At 38.6% G+C, this 21,544-nt stretch overlaps 1 protein-coding gene and 1 non-coding gene across 3 annotated transcripts in view; both read right to left on the bottom strand.

Annotated features, from left to right (window-relative positions):
- The window catches only part of FSTL5 (follistatin like 5), a 530,583-nt gene that overhangs the window by 287,061 nt on the left and 221,978 nt on the right, over window positions 1-21,544 (bottom strand). The gene's annotated exons all lie outside the window — the stretch shown is intronic.
- Window positions 3,479-3,582, bottom strand: LOC142190918 (U6 spliceosomal RNA). Its single transcript, XR_012714564.1, has one exon. It is a non-coding gene; the product is annotated as a U6 spliceosomal RNA (small nuclear RNA).

A 21,544-nucleotide genomic window follows, 5' to 3' on the forward strand; every position in this document is an offset into this window, starting at 1 on the left:
TCACTTGATTAAAAAGGGGGTCATGGTCGAGTTTGCAGGCTGTTTGTTTCACTGACCCTGTGGTTATTTTGCACTATTGTGTCTGCCCTTGGATATAAACGATTATGTATGTGTTATTTTTGTGACTCATAACCTACAAAACTAGAAAACTAGATAGTGCTAAGTCATATCCCTGACATTTTTCATAATTCACTGACTTAATAACTTACTAGTAGAGATGAGCGAATAGTGTTCGATCAAGTAGGTGTTCTATCAAATACTACGGTATTCGAAATACTCGTACTCGATCGAACACTACTAGCTGTTCGAAGTTTAAGGTTCGATGCAGAACCAGCATTGAATGGCAGAATGCTATACATTCTGCCAATCAATGCTGGTTCTTCTCTTACCTTTCCAAAGTCTTCTCCGTGCTGCGTCCCGCATCTTCTTCCGGGTGGAATTCACTCTGTCTAAGCATCCGCCCTAGGCAGAGCCGACTGCGCATGCGCGGGCATGCCCTCACATGCGCAGTTGACTCTGCTCAGGCGTCGGGCCGGGCCGAGCCGACCGCGCATGCGAGGCCCCGATGCCTAGGCAGAGTGAATTCCAGCCGGAAGACGTCGCGGGGGCGCTGCGACGGGAGAAGACTTCAAGGGGAATGCAGCATGGCCGTCACTCGTGGACTTGGTAAGTATAATTGTATCGAATTTTGCCTACCCCTGAAACGAGCATTTCCTCCCATAGACTATAATGGGGTTCGAAATCCGTTTGAACAGCCGAACAGTGTGCGGCTATTCAAATCGGATTTCGAACCTTGGACATTATAGTGTTCGCTCATCTCTACTTACTAGGTTCTGTTAATTTTCACATAGAAGTTTACTGAGAGGAGAAAGTGTGAGGTGAAGCTGCTGGAAAAGATACACAGATATAGCAACTGCACCTGCTACAATCTGCTATACTGTGAGAGAGAGAACATGTGGAAAACATCCTAGTTCTTTACTAAGATGCTTTACAAAGTGTCATGTCAGGAATGTTATTTCATGGGGAATACAATTGTTTACTAAAACAGACATGAGAAAAAGAGCTGACGTCCTCTATAATTCTGCTATAAACAGTTATGCAGTGGCTCAATAAGAAAGGAATAGAAGTAATTGAATAAAGATGAGCTAAAGTGATTAAAAACTGTTTATTTAACAGTGTAAAAGTCATGTTAAACTTAGCTACATCAGTGGGGTTAGGGCTCGTTCACATCTGTGCCCGGTCTCCATTCTGCAGGTTTCCATTTCCTGCACAAAACAGAGGCAGGAGACGGAAACCTGCAGGACTCTTTCTCACCCATTCATTTGAATGGGTGAGAAAGCTGTCCGGCCGTGAGAGGCGGTGAGTGTTTTATGCTCTCCGCTGCGAAACCGTTTTTTAAAAATCCGGACACAGAGTCGGACATGCAGTACTCTGTGTCCAGATAAAAAAAAAAACGGTTTCACGGCAGAGAGCATAAAACGCTCACCGCTGCTCACGGCCGGACCCGGTCTCTGGTTTCCGTCTTCTTGCATGCAGAAGACGGAAACCACAGAACGGAGACCCGAATGCAGGTGTGAACCTAGCGTTAGCTATGGCCTTCAGCTGATCACCAGATCAGCTTCATTTTATGATAGCCTGTGATAGAGCCTGTGAGCCTTTAAGTATTTCTCCCCTTGTTCCTACTTATCTGAGTGATTTCTGTCTGTATTTCATTCACAAAGCAGATAAGTTTACAATAAAGTCTATGGAGAGAGGACAGGGAGGTGGAGAAAGAGACAGAGATATGAGTCACTTAATTGTGTAGTCACTACACAGTCACTATATAATGTCTGTCTCTTCTCTTCTCCCCCCTTCCTTCTACATAGAGGTCTATTGAATGGATCTGTGGCAGAAGGAGGCAAATAAGTGAAAAAGCAGGCACTTTTATTTAATAAACTATTTTACCAAGTCTGTTATCTTCACCTGCCATATGGATATGTGAAATACAATACAATACAATACAATACAATACATGTGAATACAACACACTTCCATTTTCATTTTATCATGTATGGTTCATTGATGTATTTTACTACTGAAGCCATTAGATACATTGTCTTGTAAACCATTTATCTGTTACTTGTAATAACCGTCTATATCACGTCTCAATATATTACATCTATTATGTGTACGATTAGTTACATAACGGATGTTTAGCTCTTATGTATGTCAAATGTAGGCACCAATCCAGAAACGAAAAAGGCTGCTTCTTTATTATGTTTTGTACAATCTGTTCACTTCTAAGTATTTTCATACAGTCTTCTTATGCATACAGTTTGGAATTGAACATTTCTCCGAACTTTGTAGTCTAAACTTAGAATCCATCAGCTGTTTTCTAAACCAAATTTTCTTGCTGCCCTCATTTAAAGATGGGAGCTATGGCAACTGCTGTCAAAACAGTAGTAAAGCAGATGATTTTAACAATTTTAGATTGTTGTGATATTCTCTCCAAAGAGCTGTTGATGTCTAAACTTTCCAAACTCCGGCACAGTTTTTCACTCTTATTGCTGGCAATCCCGAGTGCTATAAATGTTCTTGTTAGGACAGTTACTGGATTAAACATTGGCCAAGCCTCTGTTAGCAGGGCGATGATGGATGGATCTCGCCGTATATTTTACCCTTACTGGAGCACTCTGCTCATATTAAATACCACAGATTTTGCAAGCCGTATAAAACGATCCAGTAAATGTGACTTCCAGAATCATTAAAGTAAATAAAAACGACTTAAGCAAAACTGAGCGCTGTATAGTAACATCCATTTTATGAACTTGTTTTCCCTGTCCATATAACATTGTTTAACTTATCTTTCTTCATAAAAAGCTGGAACAGTCTTTACTTGCCCACACATTTCCCCAGTAGTGCTATATTATGGTTTACTGGGCTTCCCTCATGTCATTTTTCAGAAATCTTCACATATTCTGCCTGAACTTAGAAATGTCATGTTCTATAGCAATTAAAGCGATGTTCTTTCTTAAGGCCAGGGCTGCACGGGTTGGAAACGCCACAATTTGCCCGAGGCGTAAGCGAGTTTTACAGTAATTGGAAAGTAGATGGGATTCATGCCCACTTTGCAGTAAAAAATGCAGCACAGACACACTGCGATTTCCAAAACCGGCACAGTTTTGGAAATCGCAGCATGCCAATTATATCTTCGGAATTGCTGGTGGATTTCCCTTAGATATAATGGTAACCAAAATTCCGCAGAAGAAAAAAAGTTTCTGTTTAAAACGCTGCTGGAAGAACCGCGATGTGTTAGCACTGCAGATCATCCCGTGGGGCCTTAGCCTTAGATTTAGCAAGGAAAAGTTTGTCACCATAACTACTATAGTGCACTATACAAATTGTACAGCATAGCCACTTTCATACAAAGTGAATGGGCAACCACACTATGCACATAACATTAGCACATTTTCTATAGCGTGATATGAAAGGTTTTTTTTTTTATATGGAACACTTTACAAATTTGCGTATCTTTCTTATGCAGGGACCATGTTAATCTTCTCTGTATTGTTCCAATTTTTTTTTAGTATATGTGCTGCCAAAGTGACCACATGATATGAAAGTTTTTTTGGTACCGGCTACATTTGTACCACTTGGCTGGACAAGTCCAGATATGTGTGTCATGAGATAACACTATGATTCTGCAATATCGTGCCACAAAATAATATGCCATATGTGTCTCTATGTTGCCATATGTTGCTGTGTTATGAATTAAAACATCCACTTTATTCATTTGGTCCTGGAAGGGTTACAAGCTGAAGCCATTATTTAGCACATATAGCACTATATTTTTGTTTGCTGGGCTATGTCATTTTCCAAAAATCTTCACATGCTCTGCCTGATGGTTAACAACGTCATCTACTATGGCATTTATAGATGTGTCCTTCCTTATAGATGTATTATTCAGGAAGCATGCTATGGTGCGGCAATACTGTGCCACAAAACGATATGCTATATAGTACATGACTATTTGTGACTGCTTAGTGGTTATGTTGTAAATTGAAGATATTAAGGGTTTTGCTAGCTATATAGAAACATCTACTTTATGAACCTGTTTTGCCTGTCTATATAACATTGTTTTACTTATCATAATAAACAAATGAAGCAGTCTTTGTTTGGCCACACATTTACCAGAAATGGCTAGATTTGGTTTCCTGGATTTTCATTCTGTCATTTTTCAGAAATGTTTGCATGTTCTGCCCAGTGGTAAGTAACAACTTCTTCTGTATCAATTACAGATGTGTCCTTCTTTACAGATGTAACTTTCACCAAACAAGTGTTTGTTACACCATAGAAACATTTGTTTCCTTCTGTAGTGCACAATGCGTATTACGTATCTTATGATGTACATATTGCATCTGGACGCTTGCAATTTGTTGCAGAGACTTCAGCCTCTTCTCCATTCATCTGACTGACGTGTGCACAAACCCATGCGCATGCTAAATAGTTAGCTTCGCTCAGCTGTATGAAATGGATTTTCAGTCTCAAAAAATTCTGTCGTATACATCTGCTGCATGTTATAAGATTTTAGGAATTTAGGTCACATAAATTAATTTTATATACTTTGATTTCTTATTTAGTTAGTTTTTAGTAAATTTATAAATTTTCCCTCTACATATACATTAGTAGTTTTCATCTCCTTTTTGGTATTTCTTTTTATAAAAGCAGCATAATCTTCTGATAAGATAACACAAAGGGATATGATAACAATCCCATTTGTGCCTATGTGTGGCCGCTGTGTGGGGAGGGGGGATTAGATATGACAGCATCTTATTAAGAGATTAGTTACGTCTGATAGCATCCATGCACCACGAAGTTTCTTCTGTGGCTTTTACTACTAATTTATGCAAAGTTGGTTTAAAGCAACCTTACACCAGCTTCTCAGACTAATCTATTTGCTCTGTGCTTTGGTAGTCTGAGAGACTCTTCCCTCCTTTAGGCTGGGGTCCAACTGGCCAGAAAGGCCGCAGGAAAAATCGAGGCATTTTACACTACTTGCAAAGTGGATGGGATTCATGCAAATCCCATCCCCACTTTGTGGAAAAAATCACAGCGCGGACACGATGCGATTTCCAAAACTGTCACGGTTTTGAAAATCGCAGCATGTCAATTATATCTACGGAAACACCAGCAGGTTCCCCATAGACATAATTGTAACAGAAAGTCCACGGAGGAAAACTCTGTGAACTTTCTGTTCAAAGTGCTGCGTTTCCGACCCATGGGGCCTTAGCCTTAAGGTGGACCAGTAGAGAGGAAAAGTTTAGTCACTCAGACTACTGATAAGAAATATTATAAAATATGATATATATCCGCTTGTGGTGCCATAATATCACATTGTAATACCCGTCTGGATATATGTGTGTGTATGTATATATATATATACTCTTAGTTAGCGATTGTAACCATATGTGTCCTGAGAAATATTATATCCTGCCAGATGTCCCTATGGGAGCGGGGTGTCCGATGCCTATGTCAAAGGTCATTCTTGATTGTTATTGTAACGGCTAGACTATGGGGCCCTTTAAGATGAAACCATGTGCTTTGAATAATGAGTATGTTCTTTGTTTAAGTTGATTAATAATAATTGATGTAAGCTTCAACCAATAGGAATTGAGCATGATGTCATAAGCGAGAGTTTTGATGTATAAGAAGTCCTGAGTTCTTTGATCTGTAGAGAATCTGACTTTACTCATGTAATAAGCATTTTCTCCCACCCGGGTGAATAAAGCCTTATACTTCTTGAAGATCGAGGTCTGGAGTGGTGTCCTTCTGATTTTTGATAACACTACAAAAGCACAGAGTGGATTCTGGTATGCCAGTCTATGTTGGAGTGAGATGCGCCAAAATGAAGATATATACTGTATGTTCTTAATATTTTTGGTGCGTTTCTGGTGATCCTTGCTTGGAGTTGGCATAGATTTCAGTCATTATTTATGCCAATAAGTGTTGAGGAATGAAGCCCCAGGCATTCTTTTTCATGCTTGCCCACTTACTTTAAAGAGGACCTTTCACCACCTCCAGCAATTCAGTCTTAGGGCCCCTTCACACGGCGTATACGCTCACTGCTTTGGAGCGTGTAAACGTTCCGTAGCAGCGGCGTCTAAAAGCAGATCGCATTGATTTCTATGGGAGCCGGCCATAGAAATGAATGGGCTGCTTTTTCCATTCATTTCTATGGGGAGCGCGCGTCTGCCGGCTCCCATAGAAAACAATGGGAAGTGCTTTAGACGCCGCTGCTACGGAACGTTTACACGCTCCAAAGCAGTGAGCGTATACGCCGTGTGAAGGGGCCCTTACCATCTATATTAATAGATGGTAAGACTTCACTGATTCTAGCACATTTTTATTCTAGTTCCCACCATTTCCTAGCAATCAATGCTGTTAATTTTTCTGCTTCATATGCTATTTAGATTCTGTGCAGTCCAGAGGGCGGCATCAGACAGGAGGAGACAAGGAGTGAGATTCCAAGCTCTGAAACAGACAGCCTTTGTTTGGAGTTCTGAATAACACCCCCTGCCTGCCTGACACCACCCTTCTGACATTACAGGATCTAAATAGCATATCAGGCACCAAAACTAACTGCACTTGTTACTTGGAAATGGAGAGAACTAAAGAAAAATTCCAACTGCGCTGGAATCAGTGGAGCATCTCCTATGAATTGATGCTAAGAACTAGAATTGGTGGAGGTTGTGAAAGGTGTATATAAGCTGAAATTCACTAATTTCAAAGAAACAGTAATACATTCCCCAGTGTTTATAGAGAATTCTGAAAAATTGGTGACTCTTTTACAAAAATGAAGAATTGACTAGGAATTAGAGGTACAGAAAGAAGTAAAAGTAAATCACTAGGTATTTTAGCCTTGAAAACCCAACCCTTGCATTAGATATATTCATCCATTAACCAATAAGCTTAGATTTTGATACACTGTTAATATTTGCAAAATAAAACACACAGACAATTTAATTTCCAATTAGAAATGATACAATGTTGTAGCCATGACAACGTCTGTAAGGCTAGCTATTCCAGCTCTAAGGTAAGTAGTGGTTATAAGGGCATGATCCAAACACGATCGCATATACTGTAGACAATTTAATGTTTCAGAAGGTCAAAATTGTTCTTTGGATCAAGGTATCATTACATAATCCTCGGTGTTGTTCCTGTCATGGATTTAATATTGACTGTACAATAGAGTTTACAAATCATCGGGAAAAACCTTAAGATTTATGTATAATATTCTCTTGAAATGCCATATTGGATTAAAAATTTAAACAAAAACAAATCAATGTTTAATGAATACTGTAGAATAATAGGAATACTTGATGTATATAAATAAAGTGTTTAACGTCAAGAATACCATCTAATATCTTTTGGCAACAAAGTATCAATATGTGGTGCTGTGTGTTATGAAGGCATTTCATATATTTCATATATACTGTATATGTACCTTGACTATGAAATATATATATATATATATATATATATATATATATATATATTATAAAGTTAATGGCTTTAAAGTATGTAAGTGATGAATTTGCAGAAATTACAATTGAAAACAAGAGACAGGACTGTACAGTAATATTCATCTGAACTTCTCTCTTCCACATAATATTCACAGCAGTGCGGATGTGACCAGACTGATCTCCAGTTGTAACAAGAATGACAAATCAATGTTTTAATGAATACTGTGACATAATAGAAATACTTCAGACATATGAGAAGAGAGTTTAAAGTCATGAATCCCGTTTAATAAAGCATACATGTGTGATTGTGTTGCTGAGTGTTATGAAGAGTTTCCATAGAGAGGCATTTCAGTGTCAAGGTATCTATCTATCTATCTATCTATCTATCTATCTATCTATCTATCTATCTATCTATCTATCGTAACAACATAAAGTTAATGGCTTTAAAGCATGTAAGTGATGAATTTGCAGAAATTACAACTGAAAGCAGGAGATAGGACTGCAGCGTAATATTCATTTGTACTTCTCTCTTTTAAGTAATATTCACAGCAGTGCGGATGTGACCAGACTGATCTCCAGGTTTTTCAACTAATGCAATTCTTCATTAAATAATTTAACCTAATATCACAACATGCTAAGAAAAGCTTTGTAAGGCTGTAATTGATATCACCAGCCAGAGTTTGGCCACATATAGACACCGATAGGATATTTAACATATTTCCTATTTACTTTTTAGGAGAACGTGTTACTATTACAAGAGCTCCTTAATTTGTGATACCAACATCTGGACAAGTCCAGCCAAGAGGAAAGGAAAATCAGGACGTATTTCTAATTTTCTGCGAGAGTCAGAAATATGCAGTGGCTTCCACTATATATCACCAGGGGCTGGCTGCAGTTTTCTGAAAAGCCAAGTGACCATGAGTCAGGGGAAAATACAATGTCAAGGCAACTTCATTGTTAGATTTTTTTGGAGTCCAAGAAGATACGCCCTCACTGTACAAAATGGGAATATATCTGTAAAGGAATTGCAATAGGAGCAATTCCCCAGTAGCTGCTGGAAACCCTGGGAAAGGGACACAAGAGACAGTGAACCCTAATCTGAAACCCCCACTGTCCCTTCCTGCTTGCCTGGTCCTATCCTACGTAATAGGCGGCAACTTGGAGACGGGCCCTTCCTATATACACAAAACGCGGACAAGACAACAACAGAGGGAGGTCAGCAAGCCAAGGGTTTGGTAACAGTCAAGCAATGCAGTGTCAAAATCGATAACCAAAAGAATAGTCTATTGGGAAAGCAAGAGGTCCAGAATCAGAATACAAGAATAAACAGCAAGAGAAAAGCCAGAACACACAAGGCTATAGTAAGCACCAATGTGAATGTGAGCCAAGAATAAATAGGGAGGAAGAACTTGCCCTGGAGTTGATAGGCAGATAGGCTATCAATCACAGGGCAAGGCTAAACTTAACTATTAGAGGAGCAAAGAGAAATGAAGGTGAAGGCAGACGGGTGTGGTGGAAAATCAATTACAGAGATTGCACAGTATGAACACTGCTCAATTAAAAATACTAAGCAAAGAATCAAACTGGATATGCCTCCTGCGCTGCAGCATGAGAGCGGAGGGTGGTGCAGAGACCAGAACAGGCAAAGACGTTACAATATCTTTAAGAAGCCGTGGAGCTTTTGCCTGGCAGTTCCAAATAGTATTGATAGTCTATATTCTAGGGGTAGCCATTCAACCAACTTCATATTTCAATATTCCAAAATTTTGAAGACCTTTCCTGCTAGATTAGTTATATTTATCTGTTATTGATATTATTGACTTATGATTTCTTTTAGCTATTTAATTCCCCCTGTGAACCCCACCTCCACACTTACTTTCCTTTCTGTTCTCTTTTGTTTAACCTTATATATTTATGGAACAAATATGCAGATAAGTCTTACCTACTATACGTTAATGCCTGTTTTTCTAGAGACCTAGACCTAGTGAGCTGATATGGAATTAAAGTCATATATCCACTCTGTTTCTTCCAAAAGGAAGAGAGACCGATCCACAGACAGCTGCTTTAGGGTTTTGCCCCCTAATCAGTGTGAAGAAGGGTCCTTGTGACTAGATATGAGAGTTCATAGTTGTTTGTTATAAGGGGTACTATGTCTTCTTAAACAGGTCACATATTAAGGATTCTGGGACAACATCTAACTCGAAATGGGGAGCGCTCGTATGCCGGCTCCCATTGAAATGAATGGGATCTGTTTTATACGCGCTGATTCTGAACATGTTGTAACTAGAGATGAGCGAGTAGTACTTGATCGAGTAGGTATTCAATCGAATACTACGGTATTTGAAATACTCGTACTCGATCGAGTACCACTCGCTATTCGAATGTAAAAGTTTGATGCAGAACCAGCATTGATTGGCTGAATGCTATACAGTCGGCCAATCAACGCTGGTTCTTCTCCTACCTTTAGAAGTCTTCTCCATGCAGCTTCCCCGCGGCGTCTTCCAGCTCTGAATTCACTCTGCCAGGCATCGGGCCGGGGCAGAGCCGACTGCGCATGTCCGCTTGTAGTGCGGGCATGCGCAGTCGGCTCTGCCCAGGCCCGATGCCTGGCAGAGTGAATTCAGAGCCGGATGATGCCGCGAGGACGCTGCACGAAGAAGACTTCTCGGAGGATCCAGCCCGACCCTCACTCGTGGACTTGGTAAGTATAATTTGATCGAATGTTTCCTACCTCTGAAACGAGCATTTTCCCCCCATAGACTATAATAGGGTTCGATATTCGATTCGAGTAGTCGAATATTGAGGGGCTACTCGAAACGAATATCGAACCTCGAACATATTACTGTTCGCTCATCTCTAGTTTTAACGTTCAGAATCAGTCAGCGTATCCGTAGTGTGAATGGGCCCTTATAAACCAAATGCCCCTTTTAATGAATGACCTTTTTTCTGTGGAAACTGTCTCAAAAATACAGTGAAAATTCAGGTAGAATAAAGATTCAAAGCTTCAAACAGAAGAGGAAGTGAAAGTTTTCAGTTTATCAATTCAGAAAAAAGCTCATATCAAATATAAGGGATAAACCACATATCATATTAATATATAACACTAATATTTTGTTATTATTGCGTACTACACAACTTCCCCTACCACTTCATAAGGTTGGGTTCACACAGGGGATTTTTTTCTGCTGGATTTTTATGTGGAATCCATGTCAGAATCCAGCTCCAAAAAACTCCCGTTGACTTCAATGGGAGCCATGCACTTCTTTTTTTCTCCTAGCAGTTTTGTGCCACTCGCGGAAAAGAGAAGCGACCTGCCCTTTCTTGCCGCAGATTCTGCAACAGAATCCGCTGCAGCATCTGCGATGTGACACCCCCACCTCCAGACTAGGCCCATTTGGGTCTAATTCAGAGTGGAATGCCGTGACTGGATGCCGGTGCATTTTTAACTGATAGGCTCTTTTGCAAATTGCTGAAAACAATCACATTTTCCGCAAAATAAATAATATAGTTGATATACAGTATATATATATATATATATATATATATATATATATATATATATTAGCATTTCAGTTATTTTAGGGTAAAATGCATCAACCATATTTTTCATAAGAGCTCAACTGATTTTATTGTAAACTATTTTTAAGAACAAACCTATCAATTCTGGACCTCCATGCTACCTCAAAGATATGCTCCAGCCATGTGGAACATTTTTAATGACCTCTTGTCAAATGTGCTGAATAACATAATTATCAACTTATCATGCTCACAGGGTGTGTGTTTTTACAGCTGAAAGCACTTTCTCTGATATTCTCGCTGCCACTGTTTTTCTATTATATATGTTATCACCAAGTGATCTGAAGCCGTTGCAAGAAATTTTGATTCTCACAGTGACTCAAACAGCAAATGTGAAAGTAGTATGGAAGCCTATTTGTACTTTAATATTAGTACTAGTCATTTGCAGTGTGTTTACTTATTTTCTAACTTCAATTTCCAAACAGATATTTTTGTTTCCTAATTTTGTTATTTTTCTGCCAAATTAAACAGTTTAATAATAATATGCCAAGAGTTGATAAAAGGTGCTCAAAATAAAGAGTTTTAAGACTGGTATGTTTTTAGTATAAGGGGGCAGTCACACAATGTAACGCGGCATTGATTCTGACATGATAACTTGTGCCAGAATCAGCACTGTAAGACAGAATCCCATGGACTTCAATAGGTTCCATTTAACATGCATAACACATTGAAATCAATGGGTTAAAAAGCCTCCCATTGATTTCAATGTGTTGTGCGCGCTAAACAGAACCCATTGAAGTCAACAGGATTCTGTTTTGCAGCGCTGATTCTGACACAAGTTATCATGTCAGAATCAATACCGCGTTACATCATGTGAATGCCCCCTAAAGATGTTCTCATCCTTAGGTCGGAACCCAACAGGACAGAAGGTCACGATTTGCCCGCGGCAGAAATGCTGGGGCAAAAGTAGCATCATTTTACAGTTAGGGCAAAGTGGATGGGATTCTAGTGTATCCAATGCCCAATTTGTGGGAAAAACCACAGTGCGGACACAAAGTGATTTCCAAAACTGGTGTGGTTTTGGAAATCACAGCATATCAATTATACCAATGGAAACGCCAGCGGCTTCCCCATAAGTATAATTTTAACAGAAAGTCCGTGGAGAAAAACTCTACAAACTTTCTTTCTAAAGCGCTATAGGAAGAACCGCAATGCGTTGCCACCACAGTTTTTCCAGAAGTTCTTTTTTTCTGTGGGACATCCCATGAGGCCTTAGCCTTAGAGTAGAAATGTAACCAAGGCCCCCCATTGCAGAAATGCAGCTTTTTTTTTTGCAGATTTGGCTGCATTTTTTTGAGACAAAACCAAGAATGGCTACGAATGGAAAGGGAAATATATAGGAAATTCTTATATTTTTACCTTTTGCTTGATCCACTCCTGGCTTTGGCTCAAAAACTGCAACAAAATCTACAACAACAAAAAAAGCTGCATTTCTGCAACGTGGGACTTTAGTTTAAGATCAACCTAGCATTCTGGTTAAAAAGTGTTTGGTTTCCACCAGATTTATACTGAAAACAATGCAGAAAAAAGTATTTTCTCTACGCTGATTTTAAGTGGAATTTGCAGGGGAATCTCAGATATGAGATTGAATGAGATATGAATCCAGCCTTAAAGGGAATGTCCCCAATTTTATTTGAAAGACGGTGCTAGTGTGAAGGGCTGTTCATCTCATGACACACATATATGGAGATAAGAGAAAATGCCAAATATTTTGGTTTAGATGTAGCTAAGGGAGCGTTCACACTACCGTCGGTGTCCGACATGCAGTGTCCGCTCCTAGTGTCCACTCAAAATCTGTCGCGGACACTAGCTGTGTCCGTGACACCTGTCATTCACTTGAATGGGCATCGGGTGCGTTCTTTTGCACTCCGTGCCCGTCCTTTCCTGTCCGCAAGAGAAGATGTCCGACTTCTCAAGCGGACAGAAAAACCCTGCATGCATTGCGGACAGGAAAGGACGGGCACGGAGTGCAAAAGAACGCACCCGATGCCCATTCAAGTGAATGACAGGTGTCACGGACACAGCTAGTGTCCGCTCCTAGTGTCCGTGACAGATTTTGAGCGGACACTAGGAGCGGACACTGCATGTCGGACACCGATGGTAGTGTGAACGCTCCCTTAGAAACTCACCAAAACCACTTCTGAAGAATATCTGCATACAGTTATACTGCATTTGCCATTTTTTTTATACAATAATTGACTATGTGGTCTTTAAATCTGAAACATTTATTTTGCCTTTGCCTCTAGAGAAGGCTTTATAGACACAAGTAAAAGCATTCCCCTTCTTCACACAGTCTCTCAAATCCACCTAGACTGAAAGTTTGCTTTCATCATGGGCCCAATTGCCAATATTGCATTGGATATATACATAGTAAGCGCTCTCCTTTTGTAACCTGTTGGAGACTGCAAAAGACAGTGGAATGGTTTACATCAAAGAAGATCCATGTGTTTAAGTGGCCCAGTCAAAGACCAGCCCTAAATCCCATTGAGCATCTGTGACAAAACATGAAAATTGCTGTTCTCAGACTATCTCCATCCAATTTGGCTGAGTTTGAGCTATTTCACAAAGAATAATGGGCAAAAATCTCACAGTCTCAGTATGTGCAAAGCTGGTAGAGATATACTCCAAAAGGCTTTCTTGCATCCCTAATTTCAGCGAAAGGGGGCTCTACAAAGTATTGATATAAGGGGGGCTGAATACTTTTGCACATCACACTGTTCAGATTTTTATTTGATTAACATTTTGAAAACCATTTTCCTTCCACTTCACAATTATCTGCTACATTATGTTGGTCTATCACTTAAAATCTCAATAAAGTACATGTAAGTTTGTGGTTATAAGGTGACAAATGTGAAAAAGTTAACGGGGTACAAATACTTTTGCAAGGTACTATACGTCATCCACTTAACTAGATACAATAAAACTTTTCACATTATATTTATCTTCATCTACCAAAACCCAAGTCAATAGCATCATGTCTGGTTCCTTTGACAGCTGGCACTGTCACCTGTTTTTACCAACCATTAGGGTTGAGCGATCGGGATCGGAAAAGATCGGATTCCGATCGGCGATCAAGTAAATTTCACGATCGCGATCGGAATTACGACCCGATCTTTTCCAGTGGGATCGAGATCAGAGGTTATCTCAAGATCGGCTCAACCCTAAAAGTGACTTTTCCCATAGAAAAGCATTGACTAGGGTTGAGGATCGGGATCGGAAAAGATCGGATTCCAATCGGCGATCGAGCAAATTTCACGATCGAGATCGGGATCGAGATCGGCTGGAAAATGATCGGAAATCGGATTTTAAAATCGATCTTGAAATCTCAAGATCGGCTCAACCCTACCAACCATCTATAATTTACAATCCCTTACTAAAAACAGGACAAGAAACAAACATACATGGACTCAAGTCAGGTAAAGTAATTGTGTCCACATAACAATGGTATTTGCCAACAATCTGCTCTTTATTCTAACTAATCCTAAATAATTCTTACATAGGGTAAGGCAAATTTTTGTTCAGCCTCATCTCTAATCTTAAAATGAAGTCTAAGGCCCTAAATATAACAATATTACCCACCACACACACAATATACAGAAATGACATTTAATTCATCTGTTAAATTGTCTACATCCTCCATAAAATACCTGGGTATTCATTCAATTGCTGACCTAGACCACCTATATTAACTTATTTATAACTATAACTTTTTTTTAACTATAACTTTTAGACTCCTAGAAGTCTTGAACCCCAGGGATCTGATCGCTATTATAATGTATTACAAAGCAAATGCATTGTAAAATACTGGCACTTAGAGCAGCTTATAATAGAAGTGTATCGCACACAAGCCTGGAAGCCTTCAATAGGTTCCCTGAAGTCATGCAAATGGACTATCAATTCATCCCAAAATGGCAGTACCCATGTGCTGTTGTGAAAGTGGTGCCTCAGTCAGTTCTGACTGATGTACCAGGGGGGATAATGGCGTAATGCCTGTAATAAGTGCGGGCAATGATCCCAGGCATTCCTACAGGTTCTCCGCTGTATAACACCATAATCATTTTTCTAGTTTTAAAAGATATAAGAATGAAGATACAGCTATTTGAAGTGACCATTCCCCTTTGGCAAATGTCTTTGCTCTAAATACTGCATTGAGTGCAAGTATTATGGGCGAGTTTACACCTCCACCCGGTCTCCACTTTGTGAGTTTCCTTCTTCTGCCCGAGAAAACGGACAGGAGACGGAAACCAGCAGTCACTTTTCAAACCCATTCTTTTGAATGGGTTTGCAAAGTGTCTGCCCGTGAGCGCCCCTGAGCATCTTCTGTTCTCTGTGGCGAAACCATTTTTTTTTAACCGGACACAAAGTTGGGCATGCAGGATTTTGTGTCCGATTAAAAAAAAAAACGGTTTCACAGAAGAGACTAGAAGACGCTCACAAGCGCTCATGGGCGGACACTGACTACCAGGTTTTTGTATCCTGTCAGGGTTTCTCAGGCATAAGACGGAAACCCACAAAGTGGAGACTGAGCGCAGGTGTGAACCCGCCCTATACAGGTAAACAGGGAGATGTTTTCAGTGGAATTACGGAAATTTTGAATACTGTATGTTATGTAGCTAACAAACAAAAATAGAATCCAAAAATAGAAAGTCAGCATCACAAAGTAAGAAAAAATATTTTTTTTTTCAGCCATTGTTGTGACATTTAAGTTTACACTGGAGCCTTGTCTAGCTAATGGACATTTACACATGTATGTAATTCAGTTCTGGTTTGCATGTTGTTTAAATGAGCAATACGTTATATAGGTTGTTTCTACAAGTCTAATATCTTCAATATGTCTATGAAACTGAAATCATATTGAAGCCTACTGTATAGGTTCATCCAAGTCCTTCTTAATAGCAGATATGACGATTAGACTGTGTTAACCTCACACACTGCTGCAAGACTGGGACCACATGCTAATTGGACTTGGCACATTGAGATCACATTTGCTGCATCATTTAAGTTATTATGTATGAAGACACAGATAATTTGGCAACAAATCACCAGTATTATTGTGATATTTTGAGATATAACAAATTGTGTTATGTTATAAATTTATATAAGAAGTGCACTCTGAACAAAACACCTGCTGTATATATATATATATACATGCATATACATATATATGTGTCTGTGTGGGTGTTTATGTGTGGGTGTGTGTGTTCTGGAGTAATAGACAAAGAAAATAACATACTGTATGTCAATTTCCTAATCTTTCTTGAAAAATCATTTTAATGAGCAATGTAACACTTAAAAATTAATTTTTAATTGGAGCAAATAAAAAGAGTCCTATGCAGAGAAACAAACAACATAATGTACCGTATATACTCGAGTATAAGCCAACCTGAATATAAGCTGAGGCCCCTAATTTTACCACAAAAAACTGGGAAAACTTATTGACTCGAGTATAAGCCTGGGGGGGGGGGGGGGAGAATGCAGCAGCTACTGGAAAATTTTAAAAATTAAAATGGTCGGAGTTTTTGGGTGCAGTAGTTGCTGGGTTCTGGGAAAGGGGAGGGGGTGTTTTGGTTGTCTGTCTGCCCCTTCCCTGAGCTTGAGGACTGTCCCCCCCCCACACTTGGAATTCACTCTGAATATAGGGTATCTGCAGTGCTCCTATTAACCCCTTTCCAACGGAACAGGAGCACTGCAGATACCCTATATTCAGTAGACCGGACACTTTCAGACAGGGATACCTAATGTGTTTGTGTTTCACAGTAATTTTCTACTCTTATATGTATTCTAGGGAAAGGAGTGTTTTGGAACTTTAAATTATTGAATTTTTTTTTTTTTTTATTAAGTGTCTTTTTTTCCCCACTATTTTATGGGAGATTCTATATATTGATATTGCAGCTGGTCATAGACCCCCCCCCCCCCAAAAAAAAATAAAAATAAAATATATATATATATATATATATATATATATATATATATATATTTATATTTTTTTTATTTTTTTTTTGCTGACTCGAGTATAAGCCAAGGGGGGCTTTTTCAGCACAAAAACTGTGCTGAAAAATTTGGCTTATATTCGAGTATATAACAATGGATACAACATTTGGTCTCAAGACTGCAGAGTTAAGATATCTCACTAAATGACCTAATAAAGCTGAAACATTGCTGGCCTAGGGTTGGCTATGGCGTTACATGATTAGATCATTTTTCAATGAATTAGAATGAAAACAACAATCTCCACCATTAATGCCTTTTCTTTTAACTCTCTGGGTCTGGTGCAAGTTTTGACACACAAACAAAAACCCAGTCTTATGAGTCAAAGACACTGAAAGAGCAATATCCTTATTTTTTTTTTAACAGAAAACTTAAGTTTGGGATTGATATTCTGAGATTATAAAAGAAAAATTAAAACTTAACTTTTACAAATAATAAATAAATAAATAAATACACAAAGTCCGGATTTATAATATAAGTTAAAAAAGATATAAGAATGGAGCTATAGCTATTGAAGCTATTCAAATAGCTAGGAGTTTGGAACCCCGGGGATCTGATCTCTATTACAATGAATTACAAAGCTAATGCATTGTAAAATACTGGCACTTCTATTACAGGCTGCATATAGTTGAATGTCCTAATGGATGGATAAATACACGGGACAAATATATACCCCTAACAGGGTTTATACAAGTAATCCTCCCCAGGGACAGCTTCGCAATTTTTTTTTTTTTTTTTAAGTCAATAACATTTTCTTTTGTAGGTGGGGCTGCAGAAATAAATGTTCTTTTCTGGTATGAGATATAGTCGTCATTGGTATCATTAGAGCATATATATGACATTATTTCTTATTCAGTTTCCTGGGACCCTAAGTGATGGGTTTCTTATTTTATGACATAAATGGTGATTTAAATTAATTAATTAATTAATTAATTAATTAAAATTTCATTTTTTTATTTTAAAGACAGTTTTAACCCGGGGCCCCACAAGCCAGAAATGCCACAATTTTCCTGTGTTGGAAACGCCGCAGGAAAAATATTCATGCGAATCCATGCTCACTTTGTGGTATAAACCGCAGCGAGGACAAGCTGCGATATTCACAACTGGCGCAGTTTTAGAAATCGCAGCATGTCATATCTACAGAAACATTGGTGGCTTCCCTGTAGATATAATGGTAACAGAAAGTCAGCAGAGGAAAGCTCCATGAATTTTCTGTTCAAAGTGCTGGGGGAAGAACCACGATGCGTTCCCGTTGTGGTTTTTCCTGCAGCGCTTTAGCACTGTGTATTGTCCCGTGGAGCCTTAGCCTTAATTTTAAGAATACTTTTAATCCCACAATGGGACTTGAGACACTAGTTCTTTATTTTAGTATTTCATATGTACCTTTGACTTTTCAATTAGCCTAATAGACCTCTGTATCTGGCAGTCTTGGAGGCTATTATTAGGCCTTCCGGGGCCATAACAATGCATTTGGAAACCAACAATTGTGTCACTTATGGGAGGAGCAATGCAGTGAGAAACGGAGCCCATTCCCCCTATCTAGACCATGGCATCTTAGGTGTCAAACTGCTGGGATTGACATTACATATGTCATGTAGCATGTCTGCTGTGGATGGCAAGGGCCTGTGAGATCATCCAGACATAATAGTATATCAGCTTACAGCTAGGCACTTTAAACTCATCATAAAGTGAGAAGGGGTTAAAGGTCCTTTGATTGTATAAGAACAAATACCAAATATTCAATTGAAGTCATTATTTCCTATTGAATTAAAAAGTAAGATCATTTTACTTCATCAGATCAAAAGATAAGCCTCCATTACTATCAGTTCTTGTACTTTAAAGAAAAATTTTAAAGCATTCTTAAAGGTATTGCAAAAATTCTATTGAACTGAACAAAGATTATTATAGGGTTAAATAAATATAGTTATTAACTTTATTATTCCAGCCAGTTTGAATATTGGATGCCAGTCTTTGTTACTGTAGGCCAATAGGTAATGCTATTCTGTGCCACCAATTATTTTGAAATAGAAAACTCAATATAGATTTAGCCTAAATATACCAGGCTGAAAAGTACACTTTAAGGCTAAGTTCACAAGTTCTACAGTTGAATACTGTGAAAATGCAAAATAAAATCTACATATGCTGACAATAGGTTATCCTCAGCGGTCCCCTGGAGCCACTACATCATTTTGGAAGCAAGAGGTCCAGAAAGGATTCTGAGGGATCACCGGACACGTCAAACAAGCTCACAAGAGATGAATAAGACTGTCTGCTAGGTTTACTCACCTCTGTTGGGCCTAGCTTATTAAGCTTAGGGAAGAAACCCCGCAGTGTAATAATATTATTTCCAGTCCAAACTGGAACTGAAAGAATGGACTAAAATGAAACTACCGGTTGAACCCATGAATGTTCAGTAACACCAATCTCTCGTGGATAACCCAACACAACCTGATGAATCCCACCAGTCTGTAAGCAATATGATACTTTTTTTGGTTTCTTTATGACCATTAGAGGTACAGTGTGTTTTATTTCCATAACAAAGCCATGTGAACAATGCTGATGTGAGCCGAACTTTAGTCTTGCTCTTTAGAAGAAGAGATCGGTAGAAGAGACTTTGTTTCCATGGTGCAGCTACTCTGGAGGAACTTTATTTAAATTGAGTTTGGAAATAAAAAAAAGCGACATCTTAATAATATAATGAGCTGCACAAAAGCTATTATTACAGCTTGCAAAATCAGATCATTGTACATATGGCAAATGGTAATGCTAGTAATAAATGAAGACTTAGATAAAAGTCTTTAAAGAGTAGAAACAACCACCGGGCAAAAGAGAACAAGGGACAAGTCTAAGAAAAATTGTAAGACTTCATTGTATGAATATTCAGCTCAATGCAAATATTGACTTTTCTAACAAAAAAAAGCCAAATAAATCAGAAGAACCAACAGATTGCTTTAACAATATGTGCTGGGAATATAGAATTCAATGAGGAGTATGAGAACTGACGTTAATGCCCAATAAGTCTGCTCTATAGCTTATTAGCATGCATGATTCTGTTAACCTTTAAATTGTTTCAATGGCTAAAAAATGAATGTGGCATATGAAAAAGGTCAGTTTTGGATATAATTTATTTATAGAAGGACAGCACAGTTGATATTCTGTCATAGTTTCTATCGTTTTTCAAGAATATTAGTGCTATTACATTTTGACTTACAGGTTAACTGTATTTACAAGGGACAGGCGGACTAATCTTAGGAGACTGGATATTTGTCTTTCACTTATTAGATAACTCCATTATGAATGGTTGTACAGAGAGATGTGTTATGCTCCAAAGGATCCCTTCAAATAACAGGGGAGGAGATAAAGAATCGTAAGTACTGATATGTTCCTGTAATGTAACATAATGTACTTTTGCTTCTTGACTTAAATTACGCAACTAGTAATAGTTGAGCAATTTAAGTAATAAAAGTAATAAATTATGTTCGCAGAGGGTTTCAGCATCCTCTTCATAGATAAACATGAAGAAGAAGGAGGTGATCGTAAAAAAATGATGTACTCAATGGATAGGTAGAAGAGATAGATGAACCATGCAACATTACTGTAGTTTTGCAAATATTCATGAGGTTCGCCTGCCTGCTTTGCAAATATTTGTGTGTTTAAAACCCTGTAGATCCAGAGTCTAAAGAGAATCCAGAGTATAATAGTAATATAATAGTGATTTCTGGGTGGAAAACCTGAGAAAATTTTAGGTTTGTTCAAATCCAAGATTTTGGAAAAATTTCTCAGAAATCTGTCTCATTAAAAGGTGGGGCAACATGGTGGCTCAGTGGTTAGCACTGCAACCTTACAAACCTGAGGTCCTGGGTTCAAATTCTGCCAGGAACAACATCTGCAAGGAGTTTGTATGTTCTCCCTGTGTTTGTGTGGATTTACTCCCATATTCTAAAGACATACTGATAGGAAAAAATGTACATTGTGAGCCCTATATGGGGCTCACAATCTACATTAAAAAAATAGAAATGTTTTACTAATCTCTAATAGGTAGGTATACAGTATCATAAATCAGCCATAGGCTCTAATGTTAAAAAAAAAAAAAAAAAACATACATGCAACTTATTTGCTTATGCAGTTGAATAAAATAGTAATTCAGTTTCCTAGCCTGACAGAGAATCCATTAGGTGAATGGAGTACTGAGGACTATACTGTATTTGCTAGGAATGTTATTGTACAGTATGGGGAAAATGAAGCAAAAACATAATGTGAAGCTCGCCTCAGTGTTATCAGCTGTGTGGTGCCTTTCTTGGTTTTTGAGTCAGTCTGAAGTGTCTATAAATGATTAGAGATGAGCGAACACTAAAATGTTCGGGGTTCGAAATCCGATTCGAATAGCCGCACATTGTTCGACTGTTCGAACGGGTTTCGAACCCCATTATATTCTATGGGGGAAATGCTCGTTTCAGGGGTACGCAACATTCGATCAA

This window comes from Leptodactylus fuscus, chromosome 1 (assembly GCF_031893055.1).
Source record: "Leptodactylus fuscus isolate aLepFus1 chromosome 1, aLepFus1.hap2, whole genome shotgun sequence".
NCBI classification, from domain to species: domain Eukaryota; kingdom Metazoa; phylum Chordata; class Amphibia; order Anura; family Leptodactylidae; genus Leptodactylus; species Leptodactylus fuscus.